Raw genomic sequence first — 18653 nt, forward strand, 5'->3', positions numbered from 1 at the left:
ACAAGGAGCCCTCTCAACAGCAGGTAGCACCCGGAGAAGTGCCAGAAACAGGCACTACGAGGGTGCGTTAAACGGTGCTCACCCGAAGTCGCACAAAGAAGTCCCACGTCGCCGGAGAACAACTTAGGAGGTCGTGCAATGCAGGTTAGAGTGCCGTGGACCCAGGCTGGACTGTGCACAAAGGATTTCCGCCGGAAGTGCACGAAGACCGGAGTAGCTGCAAAAGTCGCGGTTCCCAGCAATGCAGTCTGGCGTGGGGAGGCAAGGACTTACCTCCACCAAACTTGGACTGAAGAGTCACTGGACTGTGGGAGTCACTTGGACAGAGTTGCTGGATTCGAGGGACCTCGCTCGTCGTGCTGAGAGGAGGCCCAAGGGACCGGTAAGGCAGCTTTTTGGTGCCTGCGGTTGCAGGGGGAAGATTCCGTCGACCCACGGGAGATTTCTTCGGAGCTTCTAGTGCAGAGAGGAGGCAGACTACCCCCACAGCATGCACCACCAGGAAAACAGTCGAGAAGGCGGCAGGATCAGCGTTACAGAGTTGCAGTAGTCGTCTTTGCTACTATGTTGCAGTTTTGCAGGCTTCCAGCGCGGTCAGCAGTCGATTCCTTGGCAGAAGGTGAAGAGAGAGATGCAGAGGAACTCGGATGAGCTCTTGCATTCGTTATCTAAGGAATCCCAAGAGACAGAGACCCTAAATAGCCAGAAAAGAGGGTTTGGCTACCTAGGAGAGAGGATAGGCTAGCAACACCTGAAGGAGCCTATCAGGAGGGGTCTCTGACGTCACCTGATGGCACTGGCCACTCACAGCAGTCCAGTGTGCCAGCAGCACCTCTGTTTCCAAGATGGCAGAGGTCTGGAGCACACTGGAGGAGCTCTGGGCACCTCCCAGGGGAGGTACAGGTCAGGGGAGTGGTCACTCCCCTTTCCTTTGTCCAGTTTCGCGCCAGAGCAGGGCTAAGGGGTCCCTGAACCGGTGTAGACTGGCTTATGCAGAAATGGGCACCAAAAGTGCCCATGAAAGCATTTCCAGAGGCTGGGGGAGGCTACTCCTCCCCTGCCTTCACACCATTTTCCAAAGGGAGAGGGTGTAACACCCTCTCTCAGAGGAAGTTCTTTGTTCTGCCATCCTGGGCCAGGCCTGGCTGGACCCCAGGAGGGCAGATGCCTGTCTGAGGGGTTGGCAGCAGCAACAGCTGCAGTGAAACCCCGGGAAAGGCAGTTTGGCAGTACCAGGGTCTGTGCTACAGGCCACTGGGATCATGGGATTGTGCCAACTATGCCAGGATGGTATAGAGGGGGCAATTCCATGATCATAGACATATTACATGGCCATATTCGGAGTTACCATTGTGAAGCTACATATAGGTAGTGACCTATATGTAGTGCACGCGTGTAATGGTGTCCCCGCACTCACAAAGTCCGGGGAATTGGCCCTGAACAATGTGGGGGCACCTTGGCTAGTGCCAGGTTGCCCACACACTAAGTAACTTAGCACCCAACCTTTACCAGGTAAAGGTTAGACATATAGGTGACTTATAAGTTACTTAAGTGCAGTGTAAAATGGCTGTGAAATAACGTGGACGTTATTTCACTCAGGCTGCAGTGGCAGGCCTGTGTAAGAATTGTCAGAGCTACCTATGGGTGGCAAAAGAAATGCTGCAGCCCATAGGGATCTCCTGGAACCCCAATACCCTGGGTACCTCAGTACCATATACTAGGGAATTATAAGGGTGTTCCAGTAAGCCAATGTAAATTGGTAAAATTGGTCACTAGCCTGTTAGTGACAATTTGAAAGAAATGAGAGAGCATAACCACTGAGGTTCTGATTAGCAGAGCCTCAGTGAGACAGTTAGTCACTACACAGGTAACACATTCAGGCACACTTATGAGCACTGGGGCCCTGGGTGACAGGGTCCCAGTGACACATACAACTAAAACAACATATATACAGTGAAAAATGGGGGTAACATGCCAGGCAAGATGGTACTTTCCTACAAGGGACACCGGAGGATGGGGATCCCCATCACAGGTAAGTAGCGTAAGTATAGGTAAGTATTTGTATTTTTTTAAATAAAGTGCCATCGGGGTCTCAACTTGGGCCCCACTGAATGGCACAAGGTGCAGTGGCCATGCCCAGATGACCCATGTCCCCTCTGCTGGCCACTGGGGTGGTGGGCATGACTCCTGTCTTTTCAAAGACAGAAGTCATGTGATATGGATGGTTTTGTATCAGAAAAGGATGCTAGGCTGGTTAGAGGCATCTTTTTGCCCCTAACCAGCCTAATGCTATTTTTGGTGCAAAAACCCCTTCTCCCATACGGCCACCCCCCAACCGGCTAATGTTATTTTTTTTTAACGATAATCCACCCTTTGCGCCGGATTGCACCATTCCATTAATATGGCACCCGGCTAGAATCCTGGAATGGTGCAAGCCGGCGCTATACTTTTTGACGCAAAACTGAGCAAACACAGTTTTGCATCAAAAAGTATAAATATGGGCCTTAGTGACTGCAGTTTACACAGGGATTACAGCATACATTCCTGGTGATCGTTGATCTGAAGGACACATAACTGCTCAGCATCCAGATTGTTTTTACATTTTCTAATGTTTAGAATGGAGTTGATGATGCATCCCTGCTGAGAAAACTAGAAAGCTTTAGCACACATTAACTTTTAGGTCACAGGAGCATTACATTAATTCCATCTGTAAGTTGATTGTGCAATGCTGGTTCCAATGCATCCATCTTACAATATCTATCAGTTATTTGGAAATTATGGGGGTGATTCTAACCCTGGCGGTCGGTGTTAAAGCGGCGGCCAACCCGCCAACAGGCTGGCGGTAAAAAATATGGAATTCTGACCCTGGCGGGAACCGCCAACACAGACAGCCACTTTAACACTCCGCTCGCCACGGCGGTACAAACAAACAGCGCGGCGGTCACCGCCAACAGCCAGGCGGCAGACAATGTACCGCCCACACTATCACAACTCACCAATCCGCCACCTTTTCCGGGGCGGGAGCACCGCCGATAAAAACACGGCGGAAACAGACTACGGACGGGAAAACGCTCACCACTACGCACTCCAGGAGGAAGGAGGACAGCATGGAACCCGAATTAAACATCCTACCTGCTCTCGTCTACCTTCTCATCTACCACGAGTACGAAGTCCGGCGCAGACGACAACGGTGAGTACTGCACCTACGACACACGGGAGGGGGGAGGACGAAAGGTTCCGGGCACACACATATGCGACCCCCCCCAACTATGTACACACCAATGCAGAGCAACAAGTCACAGTGACACCACCCAAACACCCCTGAAAAATGCTAGGACATAATCAAATTTGGAATAAATATTTATGTACCAAAAAGCTCCTGAAAATTATCGTACAACCATGAAAGATATTCACAAGAAAACAAATGACATACACATCAGTGTATAACTGAAGTAACAAGTCCTGCACATCCTACGAATTAATCATGTCCGTGGGCCAAAGTTTTGAGAAACAAGGGCAAAGCCCACACAGGAGACCTGAGTCCTTTGGAGAGAACACTGCAGGGGCATCAGATGTAAAAACTACAGGCACCTCAGGGGGAAGCGAAGGGGGGGGCACCACAGCCACATGAGTCCACGATGCCAGATCCACGAGGAGCCACCATGCCCACTGTACCATCCTGGGGAGTGCAAAGCCACAGTCTCTCAATGTCTCTACAGTGGGTGGGCTGCCCACTGTACCATCCTGGGGAGTGCAAAGCCACAGTCTCTCAATGTCTCTACAGTGGGTGGGCTGCCCACTGTACCATCCTGGGGAGTGCAAAGCCACAGTCCATCAGGTGGATGACAGTCTCCACTGGTCAAGGAGGAGGCATGGTGGGCACAGAGAACCATAAACAGTGATTGAGACGGCGGTGCCCAGCGGAGCGGTGCTTGACAGGAAGGGCCCAGCGGAGCGGTGCTTGAGACGGCGGGGCCCAGCGGAGCGGTGCTTGAGATGACGGGCCCAGCGGAGCGGTGCCTGAGATGAAGGGCCCAACGGAGCGGTGCTTGACAGGAAGGGCCCAGCGGAGCGGTGCTTGACAGGAAGGGCCCAGCGGAGCGGTGCTTGAGACGGCGGGGCCCAGCGGAGCGGTGCTTGAGAAGAAGGGCCTAGCGGAGCGGTGCTTGAGAAGAAGGGCCCAGCGGAGCGGTGCTTGACAGGAAGGGCCCAGCGGAGCGGTGCTTGAGACGGCGGGGCCCAGCGGAGCGGTGCTTGAGAAGAAGGGCCCAGCGGAGCGGTGCTTGAGACGGCGGGGCCCAGCGGAGCGGTGCTTGAGATGAAGGGCCCAGCGGAGCGGTGCTTGAGAAGAAGGGCCCAGCGGAGCGGTGCTTGAGAAGAAGGGCCCAGCGGAGCGGTGCCTGAGACGGCGGGCCCTCTTCAGCAGTGCCTATCCTCACGGCGGGCCCTGTTCAGCGGTGCTCTTCTCCACGGCGGGCCCTGTTCAGCGGTGCTCTTCTCCACGGCGGGCCCTGTTCAGCGGTGCCTATCTTCACGGCGGGGCCCTGTTCAGCGGTGCTCTTCTGCACCGCGGGCCCTGTTCAGCGGTGCTCTTCTCCACGGCGGGGCCCTGTTCAGCGGTGCTCTTCTCCACGGCGGGGCCCTGTTCAGCGGTGCTCTTCTCCACGGCGGGCCCTGTTCAGCGGTGCTCTTCTCCACGGCGGGCCCTGTTCAGCGGTGCCTATCTTCACGGCGGGCCCTGTTCAGCGGTGCTCTTCTGCACTGCGGGCCCTGTTCAGCGGTGCTCTTCTCCACGGCGGGGCCCTGTTCAGCGGTGCTCTTCTCCACGGCGGGCCCTGTTCAGCGGTGCTCTTCTCCACGGCGGGCCCTGTTCAGCGGTGCCTATCTTCACGGCGGGGCCCTGTTCAGCGGTGCTCTTCTGCACCGCGGGCCCTGTTCAGCGGTGCTCTTCTCCACGGCGGGCCCTGTTCAGCGGTGCTCTTCTGCACGGCGGGCCCTGTTCAGCGGTGCCTATCTTCACGGCGGGGCCCTGTTCAGCGGTGCTCTTCTGCACCGCGGGCCCTGTTCAGCGGTGCTCTTCTCCACGGCGGGCCCTGTTCAGCGGTGCTCTTCTGCACCGCGGGCCCTGTTCAGCGGTGCTCTTCTCCACGGCGGGGCCCTGTTCAGCGGTGCTCTTCTCCACGGCGGGCCCTGTTCAGCGGTGCTCTTCTGCACCGCGGGCCCTGTTCAGCGGTGCTCTTCTCCACGGCGGGGCCCTGTTCAGCGGTGCTCTTCTCCACGGCGGGCCCTGTTCAGCGGTGCTCTTCTCCACGGCGGGCCCTGCTCAGCGGTGCTCTTCTGCACCGCGGGCCCTGTTCAGCGGTGCTCATTCAGCAGGTCAAGGGAGCCAGACCTGGCCTGGACTCCCTGCTCAGTCGCCCTCGGACCGTGACGTTTCTGGACCCTTCGGGGACGGACTCCTGGCCTCCTTAGTGTCCTCCTTCCCAGCTGGGATGTGACATGTGGGGTCCACCTTCTCCGCGCTCCTACTGCCCTTCTGCTCCTTTGATGGGGCTCTCGGGCCCTTGCCTCCCCTAGATGGTGTGGGTGGTGAAGTGGCCGCACATTGCTCCTTGGGGGCAGCCCTGTCGGTCCTCGCACGGCGGCCCTTGTTTTTGCGGGTCCTTTTGCCGGGGGGGGGGCTGGACGTGTCCTTGCTGCTGATCGATGTGTCACTGCTGGCAAAGGGTGGGCTCCAGAACCCATGCACAACAGTGACACCCGAAGCTGGGCTGGTGGTGGCTGCGGTGCTCTTGGGACTCTTTGCAGATGGAGGAGGGAGCTCATCGGAGGGAAAGAGGTCAAGATTAGCCAGGAAAAGTTTTTTAGGGCCAAGGTAAAGGGTAGGAGAAGTGGAGATGGAAGTGGAGGAAGAGGAGGTGGTTGTAGGAGAGTCAGGTGTGCTGTCATTGGGTGAAGGTGCTGGTGCTGTAGGCCGTCGTGAGGTGGATGTCTGTTGGGTGGGTGGCTGCCTGCGTTTGTGTGTCTTGGAAGAGGGGGTGACAGACACAGTGGGAGAGGACACAGGGGACGTGTAAATGGCAGTGGGGGTGGTGACTGCACGAGTGTGGACTGTACTGGAGGGTGAGGTGGTGATGGAAGCACTGGCTGATGTTGGGGTGCATGCAGGTGTGAGTGTAGACGTCACAGGGAGGGAGGAGGGAGACGAGGAGGAGGGGGACACAGAGGTGGTTGTGACTGTTGGAATGTCTGCATCTGGGTGTTGCTTGGATGAGTGTTTGTGGGATCTGTGGTGCTTGTGTTTGGATGAGCTGCTCTTGGGTGTTGAGGTGTGTGCAGGCTGGTCTGATGGTGTGGATGGGATAGGCTGAGGAACAGGAGACAGAGAAAGGCTGGAGGCAGTAAGAAGAGGGAGGCTGGAAACAGGGACAATGGCTGCCGTCAGTGCTGAGGCCAGAGCAGTGAACGCTCGTTGATGGGCAGCCTGACCCGAATGAATGCCCTCCAGGTACGCATTGCTCTGTTGCACCTCCCTTTGCACCCCCTGGATGGCATTCAAAAGGGTCGTCTGCCCAACAATGAGCGTCCTCACCAGGTCAATGAGCTCCGCACTGAGGGCAGCAGGGGAAACAGGGGCAGGGGCTGAGGTGCCTGGGGCGAAGGAGACGCGCGCCTTCCTGGGCGAGCGGGCACGGAGCGTAGGCTGAGGGGCTGCTGGGAGGGCGGTCCTGGTGCGCTGGGTGGCTGTACCTGTAGAGGCGGGGGGCCCGGATGTTGCCGCCACCGCTAGGGAGCTCCCATCCGAGGACGTGTCGCTGTCGCTGCTCTCACCAGCGGTCCCCGTCGTGGTGCTCCCCTCGCCCTCCGGATCACTGGTGCCCTCGGTGTCTGTTCCTGGGCCCACCGGGGCCTGTGTCCTGCAGCTCCCTCGTGCTCCGATGCCAAATCTCCTCCGCCTGATGATGCTAATGCACACATGCACAAGAAGATGAAGAGAAAGAGTGGGGGGAGAAAAAAGAAGACCAGGTTGAGTGCATGCAATGTCAACACCGTTGGCGGAGAGGACAGACACAGGAGCCTAACGCACTAAGCCGCGCATTCGGGGTACACTACTCAGTACTACTGACTAGGACAACAGGCCAAGAGACGTCAAACGCGCACATGGGAGATGCTGGACCTTCAATGGCTGTACTTGTCACCCTACAGAGGTGGGGGCCGGGGGCACAGGGCCATGCTTAAGGGAGAGGACTACACTACAGAAAGCGCCCTGGCCTAATGTCACCCACAGCCCTCCTCCCCCACCCAGACGCCTCCACTGCGCAGAAAGATAGGAGAATGTGCTGATACTCACCCCCTTGTGTCTGCTGTGATGTCTTAAGGCACCCATCCAATTCAGGGTAGGCCACCGCCAGGATCTGGGACATCAGGGGGGTCAAGGTGTGACTGGCACCCCTCCTAGGTTGGGAGGCCATCCCCAGCAGTGTTTCTGCGGTCTTCCTTGTTCCGCGGCTGTCCTCCCACCTCTTGCGGCAGTGGGTGCCCCGTCTGTTGTGGACCCCCAAGTTCCGGACTTCCTTGGCGATGGCACGCCAAATCTCGATCTTCTGATGGGCGCTGACCTATTTGACATGTACAGGGTGGAAAGGAGGAAATCATCAATGACCTGCATGTTAGATGTGATTGGCCCCCCCCACCAACTTTGCCATATGGCACATGCTCTCATCTGTCGGGCGTTGCACTCCTCATTCGCCCCCCACCCCACCAACTTACATCCACCCCAATCCACACAGGCATAGCCCATTCCATGTGCACCCGGTGTACTCACTTGTTGGTTTGGAGGACCGTAGAGTAGCGCATACTGGGGGAGGACCCCATCCACGAGCTTCTCCAACTCTTCTGTATTGAAGGCAGGGGCCCTTTCCCCAGTCGCAGCAGCCATTGTATCTTCCAGACCGAGGTCACAGCAGCACTTGCAGTATAGGTCCTCTCCTGTGGATGATCAGGTCTCGAGTGATTAATCAGATAGAAAATGGCGGTCACGCCCACGGCGGTGCGTACCGCGGCGGTGCGTACCGCGACCGCCGGCGCACATCGTCATTGGCTCCTGAAACCCATAGGGTTCAATGTTAACCAATGCGGCTTTGCGCCGCAGTCTTCGACCGCCTACCGCCACGGTGTGCCCCGCCAGCGCATTGACCTCACATCCCATTGTCCCACTTCACAGGTCAGGCAGCCGCCATTTAAAGGGCCTACATGGCTTAATTTTGACTGCGACACACAGGCCTAGGCCTTGCATTGCCACACATACACGCCTTTCAACCCATTGCCATTCTTTAACTGTGCAAGCTGTCTGTACGTGCCTGTGGTTTGCCTGACTCTGTGCTCCATGTTGTCCTTCCTAGGCACCGTCCGCTGGGACTTGCGAGGAGAAGGACGAATCCTCGCATGTACCGACCGCTGGTGGACCTGTCGACAATGGAAGAACGCCATATAATACTTCGATACAGACTTGACCGTGCCACTATCCATGAACTGTGTGCCCAGCTGGAGCCAGCCCTGATGTCCCCCATCCGCCAACCCACAGGGATTCCCCCTCTGGTGCAGGTTTTGTCAGTCCTCCATTTTTTGGCAACTGGGTCATTCCAGACCACAGTGGCCATGTCATCTGGAATGTCTCAGCCTATGTTTTCAAAGATTTTGAGCAGAGTGTTGTCTGCCCTGATGAAACTCATGCGGAGCTACATCATTTTCCCAGAGGAGGGTGACTTGCCTACAGTGAAGGGTGATTTCTATGCCCTGGGACATATCCCCAACATCATTGGTGCCATTGATGGGACCCATGTGGCTTTGGTACCCCCAAAAGACGATGAGCAGGTGTACAGAAACAGAAAAAGTTATCATTCGATGAATGTCCAGGTGGTCTGTTTTGCTGACCAGTACATCTCCCATGTAAATGCCAAGTTCCCAGGGTCAGTGCATGACGCGTATGTGATGCGAAATAGCAGCATCCCCTATGTGATGGAGCAGCTACAGAGACAACGTGTGTGGCTAATAGGTGACTCTGGTTACCCCAACCTGCCTTGGCTACTGACCCCAGTGAGGAATCCCCGGACCAGGGCAGAGGAACGGTACAATGAGGCCCATGGGCGAACTCGGAGGATCATCGAAAGGACCTTTGGCCTCCTGAAGGCCAGGTTTAGGTGCCTGCATATGACTGGGGGATCCCTGATGTACTCACCAAAGAAGGTGTGCCACATCATCGTGGCCTGCTGTATGCTTCACAATCTGGCATTGCGACGTCAGGTTCCTTTCCTGCAGGAGGATGGTGCAGATGGTGGTGTTGAAGCAGCTGTGGAGCCTGCGGAGAGTGAAGAGGAGGAAGACTCAGAGGACGACACAGACAACAGGGACAGAGTAATAGAACAGTATTTCCAGTAGCACACAGGTAATAATCACCCATGCCATTTTACATTTCCTGAAAGCCTCCTGCATCTCAACTTTGTCGATTTCCCCCAGACCTATAAACATGATGTTTGATTTTCCCTTCCCTTTTCTGTGCTGTATGAGCCACTGCGTGACCTCGGCTTGGTTGGCCCATGGACTAATGCTAAGTTACCTCGGTATGTGTAATTCACAATGTTAATAATACGTAATTGATATGTAATGTGTCATACATTTGTAAATAAGACAGGCTGAGTCCTGATTGATTTCAGTGCAATGTGTGATTTATTATTAGTGCATAGATATCGGTACATGATAGTGAAACAGTGATGGGTGGGGGTGGAGTAATGTCCATGGCGGAGTCCAGTTCTCAGTCTCACAGGTGCATTGTCCATATGCCTGTGGCAGGATGGAGCAGGGGCAGTTCAAGGTTTGACAGGGTGGCAATGTGGAACAGTGGGAGGACTTCAGGGGGTATGTGATGCTGGCGGGGGACTTGACATCCTACTCTGTCGGTTTTTTTGATCTCAGGCTCCTTTTGCGGGGCGGTTGTTGTTCAGCAGGAGGTGGGGTTCTGGTGGGCTGTCGTTGTGGTGGGGCCTCCTGTCCACTAGCGCCGGCGGAGGTGGTAGGCTGTTCCTGTTCCTGGCTAGTGACAGGGGCCCTGTGTGATGCCACATGGTCCCGAAACGTGTCCTCTATACGGTTCAGGGCCTGAACTATGCTCCCCATAGCGGTTGAGATGTTGCTGAGTTGGTCACTGAACCCCATGTAGCGTTGCTCCTGCTGTGCCTGGATCTCCTGGAACCTGGCCAGTACCGTCGCCATCGTCTCTTGTGAGCGGTGGTAGGCTGCTATGATGGTGATGAGGGCCTCTTGGAGAGAGGGTTCCCTGGGCCTCTCCTCCCCCCCCTGTCGCACAGCAGCCCTCTGAGTTGCCCTGTTTCCCTGGGCCTCTGTCCCCTGGACGGTGTGCCCACTCCCACTGCCCCCAGGTCCCTGTTGTTGTTGGGTTGGTGGGTTACCCTGGGGGCCCTGTAGTGGTAGACACACCGCTGCTTGACCTGTCCTAGAGACAGAGGCATGGGCCCGCTGGGTGGGAGCTGTGCTGTTGTTCCCAGAGGGGGTTGGGTCTGCAGTGGCCTGTGTCTGGGTGAGGGGAACCGACTGCCCAGAGGTCCACGATGGTCCGGGCTGGTCGTCAGGTTCCAGGTCGACAGAGCTGCTGTCATCACTAGGGGCCTGTTCCGGGGGTGGGATGGACATTTCTGGTCCCTCCTGACCGGTGTGTTGTCGTTCGGGTCCTGCATGGGGTAAGAGGGTATGGTTATTGTTTCTGTGTGTGCATTAGCTTGCGTTTTATGGGTGCCCTTGTCCCCCATTGCTGGCATTCCCTTGGGGGAGGTGTTGTGAGGGTGTTTTGTGGGGGGGGGGGATGGGTATGTGCAGTGGTCATGCTTAGGTGATGGGTGTCCATAGTTTGGGGGTGGCATGCAGGGGTTGGTGTTGGGTGGGTTGTGCTGGGGAGACATTCTCAGGGAGGATGTGTGCTGGGGGCTTGGGGGTGAGGGTGGGGGTTAGCATGCTGGGGGGGGTGAAGTGGTTGGCCTTGTACTTACCAGAGTCCATTCCTCCGTGTACTCCAGCGAGGCCATCAGGATGCAGGATGTTTAGTACCTCTTGCTCCCATGTTGTGAATTCGGGTGGAGTGGGTGGGGGTCCCCCGCCAGTCTTCTGCACTGCGATGTTGTGTCGCGAGACCATCGAGCGCACCTTCCCCCGTAGGTCGTTCCATCGTTTGCGGATGTCCTCTTGATTTCTGGGATGCTGTCCCACCGCGTTGACCCTGTCCACGATCCGCTGCCAGAGCTCCGCCTTCCTCGCTATGGTGGTGTGCTGGACCTGTGAGCCGAAGAGCTGGGGTTCCACTCTTATGATCTCCTCCACCATGACCCGGAGTTCTTGGTCCGAAAAGTGTGGGTGCCTTTGTGGTGCCATGGGGTGGTGTGTATGAGGTGTGGGGTGGTGTATGTGATGATGTGTGTGTTGGTGTGTGGTGCTTTGTGCTTCTATGTGGTGTGTGTGATGTTGTGGTGTGCCTCTGTGTGTCTGGCTCTCTATTCTCTGATGTGTCTCTCTCTCCTTCGTCTCTGGTTTTTGTTGGTAGGGGTTTGTGGGTGATGTGGGTGTGTGTTTTATATGGTATTGGATGTGTGGGAGTGGTGTGTGTATGTGTTTCAGGTGTGTGCCTTTCAAATTGTCCAATGTGGTAGGGGTTTGTAAAGGTGTGTGTATTTTGACCGCGGCGGTGTGTACCGCCAATGGAATACCGCGGTTGAATGACCGCCGCGTGGATTTGCGGGTCATAATAGGATGGGCGTATTTCTGTTGGCGTGGCGGTGGAGGTTTGGTCTTCTCCAGTTTACCGCTGGCCGCTGATGTGGCGGACTGCAGTGGAGGGCGGATTTTCGGAGGTTTTGCAGTTGTGGGTCAGAATGTCCGTGGCGGCTGGCCGCGGCGGTATTGTGGCGGCCTTCTGACCGGCGGTAAGCGGCTTTTACCGCCGAGGTCAGAATGACCCCCTATATCATCAGGCCAAGGTTTGTTTAAGATTCTGACGTAGAACTCAGTATTGTTGAGGTATATGTAGCATACAAGATGGCATTTTATGACTGTTTGTATGTCAAAATATCAATAACAAAAAGTATCAACAGAAATATTGTAGCAACCCCATCCTTTTGCCTTGGTCACCCCCATTTATGGACTGATGCTGGTGGTTACTGACAATGAAAGTGCCCTAGGCTGTGCTACCAAGGCCCAGGGCCTCTGTAGCATACCTCTGTCGTCTAAAGGTATGTGGTGATTGGCAAAAACAACCTACCTGTAATTCTGAGTATTGTAAGTCATGTAGGTCTAGAAACCCCAATGGACTTAATGCACTTAAGTAAGCGCTGATGTTGTGTCTGGGGCATTGTATGATGGAATTACGCATGCCTATACCACGCATGCCTTAACAACGCAGTCACAACAACTACCGTATCTTTACTAAGCATGCCTTTACAATGCATGGTAAATTCTCTCCCACTCTGCCCCTTAACACCTGATACCCTACCCTGCAATCCAGCCCACCCAGCCCTTAAAACTGTCCCTTCCAGCCCCTGCCCTAAGACCAAAACCCTCTTTCCTGAGCCCTTAAAGTAACAGATCCCTGCCCTTAAGACTACCCGACCCACCTGCATGCTAAAACTGCCCCCGCCCTGTTATAAATACAACCTCAACCCATCCCCGCCCTGAGGCCTAAAGCCTGGTCACTGACCTTAAAATTACCCTGACCCCTCCACCCTGAACCCTCAAACTGACCCTGCACTGTCCTTAAAATTACCATGCCCTGAGGTCTACAACCTGGTCACTGTCCTTAAATGCACCCTTATTTCCCCGCCCTGAACACTAACACAGACCCTGCCCTTAAAACTACCCTTACCCCCCAAAATCTGGTTCCAGCCCCACTTACCTCTCCTATTCCTTCCAGCTAGACTGCTCTCTGCTCCTTTCTGTTCTGCCCGGACAGCAAGGCCACTCTCACTGCCTTATCCATGCATATGTGTGGTTCAGGCTTATGCGTGGTGAAGTAAGAGTTGTTGTTGAGGCAAGCGTTATTCCACTTGTGGTGAAATGGCACGCTTGGCTCTGCCAGTGTTGTTAAGGCTGTTTCACGTCTGAGGTCATGTGGAAGCCAGGGCTGGCTTGCAAGCTGTTTTTAAAAGAAATCTGTGCCCAAATTTAATTTTGGAATTAAAAGTACTTCCATAGTTCAAAACTACCTGTTTATTACTTATAAATCACCTCTATGGTCTACCCTAACAGTAGGGTGCATTGTTATAAAAAAAACAGGGACAATATAAAATATATTTGATATGCCCTGGTAAGGAAAAGCAGCCAAAGTCAGTTTTTCCCCTTCTAGTGCTGCTAGCCCCATAGGCTAGTCTTGATTAAACTTAATGGAGTCTAACTTTTGATTGAGACCAGCTAGAAACTGCATTTAAAGTATCAAAATAATGGTTAAAATAAATCCAACAACTTGCCAAGGTCGGATTTATTACAACTATTACAGGAAAGTAGTTTAAGAACTAAGGCCCAGATTTATGGCAAAGTGGAGCAGCGTGGTGCTGCACCAAAAATAGCTGCACCACGCTGCACACTTTTGAAACACAGGGATGAGCTGCATTTACAGGAATACGGTGCACCCCTATGTTTCCAACTGTGCTGGCGCTGAATTACGTTGCCTATGCCATTGCAGGCATCCTTGCACCATAGTGCATGGGTGTCTGTGTTGAGGGGATAGATTGTTTATGTGCAGGATAGTGTCCCCTCCTGCACATAAACAATCTACTATGGTGATTTGGCACTTCTATGTGTGCTGCAAAATTCAGCACACATAGAAGTGCCAAAGCATCATTTTGGCATGGTTGTTAATGTGCAGGAAGGGACACTCTGCACAGAAACAATCATCCATGGCGCTTTGCTTATTCTATGAGTTCTGCAGAATGCAGCACACATATAAAAAGCAAAAAGCAAGGAGGAATGAAAACAGTCCTCCTCGTTTTGCCATGCTAACCGCACAACTGGGTTGGTGTTAGTTTTTGGAGCTACACAGATTCATGATTTCTCATAAGTCTGGGGCAGTGTCAAAAGCAATGGGTGTTGCAGTGGAACGCCCACAGCAACACCAATTGTAAGCCCCTCTCATGCAGAAAACTGTGTGGAAGAGCCCTGTTAGAAATGGGGTCTCTGGTTGGCAGTCAGTTTGCACTCTGTCCAAGCTGGTGTCCTCACTCTAATCAGGGCAATGGAGAGACACACTTCGATAACCCCTGCTCACCCACTTGGTAGCTTGGAACAAGCAGTCAGACTTATCTCAAAGGCAATGTGTAAAGTATGTGTACCAACACACACAGTAATAGAGTGAAAACACTACAATATGGACACCGCACCAGTTTAGAAAAATAATATTTATCTAAATCAAACAGGATCAAAACAACAAAAGTAATAAGATCTTACTCCATAGAAAACAATGGAAACATTGTTGTTACACAAAGTGCCTGGTTTGCATCAAAAATAAAGCTGCTCGAGCGAGTGTGCATCATAAAAGTCAGAGATGCGTTGATTCCTCACTCGCAGTGAGGCCATGAGTAATTTATTCTCTGGTGAGATAGGCAATGCGTCATTGTCCTCTCCCACAAGAGAGTGATCTCAGGATGGGGAACTTGGATCCACGGAGGTTCACAATGAGTTTTGACACCCAGCAATGATGCGTTGGAAATCCAGCCATACGGTGATGGAAAAAGTGCTATGTGGGGGTTGTGGTGTTTTCAGCAGCTGCAAGCGGGTGTTGCATAATTTCTCCTGCTGCGATTCAGTTGATGCATCAATTTCCCAGCAGCGATGCAGGTGGTGCATTGATTTCACCCTCAAGGCGGGTGGCGTGTTGTTTTTACCGCCACGTTGCAGGTGGTGCATTGAAATTTTCCCTGCACGGTTTCCTGTGCATTGATTTCAGTCCTTGCTCTACCAGCTTCACCTTTCAAGGGCCCAGGGACTGGATAGGGCACCACTTGGCAGGGTAGTAGTCTCAGCAGAGAGTCCAGGTGCTGGCAGAGGATGTCTTTGATGGCCCTTAGACTTCAAAAAAGGAGGCAAGCTCATTCCAAGCCCTTGGAGCTCCTTCACAAGCAGGAATATACCACAAAGTCCAGTCCTTGTCCTCTTTCAGGCAGAAGCAGCAACTGCAGGCCAAGCCAGCAAAGCATAGTCACATGACAAGGGGCAGTACTCCTCCTCCAGCTCTTCATCTCTTCTCCTTCACAGAGGTTCCTCTTGGTTCCAGAAATAATCTGAAAATCTGGGGTTTTGGTTCCCCTACTTATAACCCTTTCTGCCTTTGAAGTAGAAGTCTCTGTTGTTCACAAGATCCTGCCTTGCCCAGGCCTGGCTCCAGGCTCACTCAAGGAGGTTGGAACTACATTATGTGAGGGCAGGCACAGCACATTCAGTTGAAAGTGACCACTCCTCTCTCTACTCTTGCCAAGATGGCCCATCAGGATATGCAGGCTACACCCCAGGAACCTTTGTGTCACCTTCTAGTAGAGATTCATAAACAGCCCAACTGTCAGTCTGACCCAGACAGGGAATACACAAGCAGACAGAGACACAGAATGGTTTAAGCAAGAAAATGCCCACTTTCTAAAAGTGGCATTTTCAAACTGACAATTTAAAAACCAGCTTTACCCAGAGATGTATTTTTAAGTTGTGAGTTCAGAGACCCCAAGCTCCATATCTCTATCTGTTCCCAAAAGGAAACTGCACTTAAGAGACATTTAAAGGCAGTCTCCATGTTAACCTATGAGAGAGATAGGGCTTCCAATGATGAAAAACGAATTTGGCAGTATTTCACTGTTAAGACATGTAAAACATATCAGTTCATGTCCCGCTTTTAACATACACTGCACCCTGCCCATTGGGTTACCTAGGGCCTGCCTTAGGGGTGCCACACATGTATAAAAAGGGAAGGTTTGAGCTTGCAAATTGGGTACACTTTCCAGGTCAAATTGGACGGGGGTAAAACTACACAAACAGACACTGGAGTGGCAGGTCTGAGCCATGTTTACAAGGCTAGTCATGTGGATGGCACAACCAGTGCTGCAGGCCCACTAGTAGCATTTGATTTAGAGGCCATGGGCACCTCTAATGCACTTAACTAGCGACTTATTAGTAAATCAAATATGCCAATCATGGAAAAGCCAATTACACATACAATTTACAAAGGGAGCACTTGCACTTTACAACTGGTCAGCAGTGGTAAAGGGCCCAGAGTACCAACAACCAGCAAAAACAATGTGAAGCACACAGTCAAAACACGAGAAGCAGATGCAAAAAAGACAGGGGTGACCAGGCCAAGGATGCCAGGTCCAATGACCCCATATTTACAAGGAGGCATAACACCACAAAAAGAGGCATTACACCTCCTTGTAAATATGGAGCAGTGGTTAGCGCCACCAGACCTTTACAAAAAGTGATGCTCCGGTGGTGCCACAGTCTCTTAAATCAGCCCCTTACTATCTTGAAGTTACCTAAAGCAGCCTTGTAGTGGCCTTTTCTGACTGGTTAGTCTTTGAGAGCCTGAGCCGAGCTGCTCCCTTTGAAGCTGTGAAGAGGCCTGGGGCTGAAACAGTACATCCATTTGGTGGGATTAAATTTGTTTCCTGGAGAAGGCAGCAAGAGGAAGTGGGATGATGAGATAAACTGGGCTTCAAAGGCAGGAGAACATATTTCATAGGATCCAGGCCAGCCCCCCCCCCACACACACTTCCTGAATCTCTAGCTATATGGGAGCCTCTCTCACTAGATCAGAGAGAGGGGTTGAAAGGGGACTGTAGTCATTTGCTACTACACTTCTATTCTGTTAAGGAAAGATTTCCTACATTTTAAATTTTGGGAGAATGGTGCATTCTGGGTCAGTAATAGGCCACACTTCACAGGAAGTAGTCATAGTAGTCATTCCATTAATTAGGATACCCTACCTCCTGCAAGCCCAGAATAAAGGATAAATATGGTAGAGCTGCAGAAGTTCTTCAGATCACTGCCTGGAACAACAACAAAAAAAGGGATGCCCTGTTGGACCCTTGGACTGCACCACAGAAGGCCTGCACTCTGAAAGACCAAGGGCCTGATTTATGAAATGTTTGTGCAGCCTTAATGTCATTTTTTGATGTAAAAGAGGCACAACTTTACAAAATACAATTATATTTTTAAAATTTCTGCCGCTTTTACATCAAAAAATGACGTTAAGGCAGCACAAACGTCATAAATAAGACCCTGAATCTGCTGCACTCATAGGCTCCAACAAGTAAAGACTTTCTTGACTCAAAGGAAAAGAAGTGGACTCCCTAATCAGCAGCAGTCCAAAAGTGCCAGAACAAGTCAGCTGCAAAAGAAAAAGAGAGGACTATCCTAACTGACCAGTAGCAACTGGACTTTCCTGGACTGTACAGGCACATTGTGTAAAATTGAGTCCCGGCCCCCAAGGGCAATCCAGAGTCTCTGAATCCTTAGCCAGAGCTAGTCGACCCTTATATTTTCCCAAAGAACCATCTAACAGGACGATCTGTGGAAAAGGAAACTTTCTGCAACGTTTTGCAGAAAAGCTCCAGGAGGACATCGACTCAATGTGAACAGTCAAGTTACCATCAATGACTCGCAAATTGGCTTGGTTCTGCTCACTGCCAATGCCAAAAACAAAGACATCCAGAAACTCACTGAGGCATTGCGTGCAGCAGGCTGCTGTCTTGAAATCAAACTCCAGACCCGAGGAACCCAAGGTACTTTTACCAGCATAAGTGGTGATGACTTTCCACTGGAACAGCATATTACCCACTCCATTACATTGAGAAGGGCATTACCATTCATGTAATGCTTCCACTAATTTAATTGATTGGCCACAAGGTGTCCCAAATGCACAATACTCAGATGTTTGCTCTCACACTTTAAGGATGGGAGAATTTGTCTTTGTTCAATATTATTCAAAGTTATTTTTTAATGACAAGTCAGTCAATATTTTCCAGGAAGGTCTCAATCTGCTTTTACAATTAGTCAATCTTCTCTAATCACATTCTCACTTTGGTTAATGTAGTGCTATCGTACATGGAATTCCTCCTCAGTTCCAAAACATTCTTCAGCATCCACTACGGCAACTGAACATATGTCATTTTGGTTGCACTGAAATATTTCATCATTTCCATTCATTTGTGTCTGGACAGGAAACCACTCTGAAAATGTACAAGTCCGATGTATTCCACTCTACAATTAACCCCTTCGCTGCCAGGCCTTTTCCCCCTCCTGTGCCAGGCCTTTTTTTGCCTGTTTGGGGCAGTTCGCGCTTAGGCCCTCATAACTTTTTGTCCACATAAGCTAACCAAGCCAAATTTGCGTCCTTTTTTTCCAACATCCTAGGGATTCTAAAGGTACCCAGACTTTGTGGGTTCCCCTGAAGGAGGCCAAGAAATTGGCCAAAATACAGTGAAAATTTCGTTTTTTTCAAAAAAATTGGAAAAAGGGGCTGCAGAAGAAGGCTTGTGGTTTTCCCCCTGAAAATGGCATCAACAAAGGGTTTGCGGTGCTAAACTCAGCAGCTTCCCAGCTTTCAGGAACAGGCAGAC

Source organism: Pleurodeles waltl, chromosome 3_1 (assembly GCF_031143425.1).
Source record: "Pleurodeles waltl isolate 20211129_DDA chromosome 3_1, aPleWal1.hap1.20221129, whole genome shotgun sequence".
Lineage (NCBI taxonomy): Eukaryota > Metazoa > Chordata > Amphibia > Caudata > Salamandridae > Pleurodeles > Pleurodeles waltl.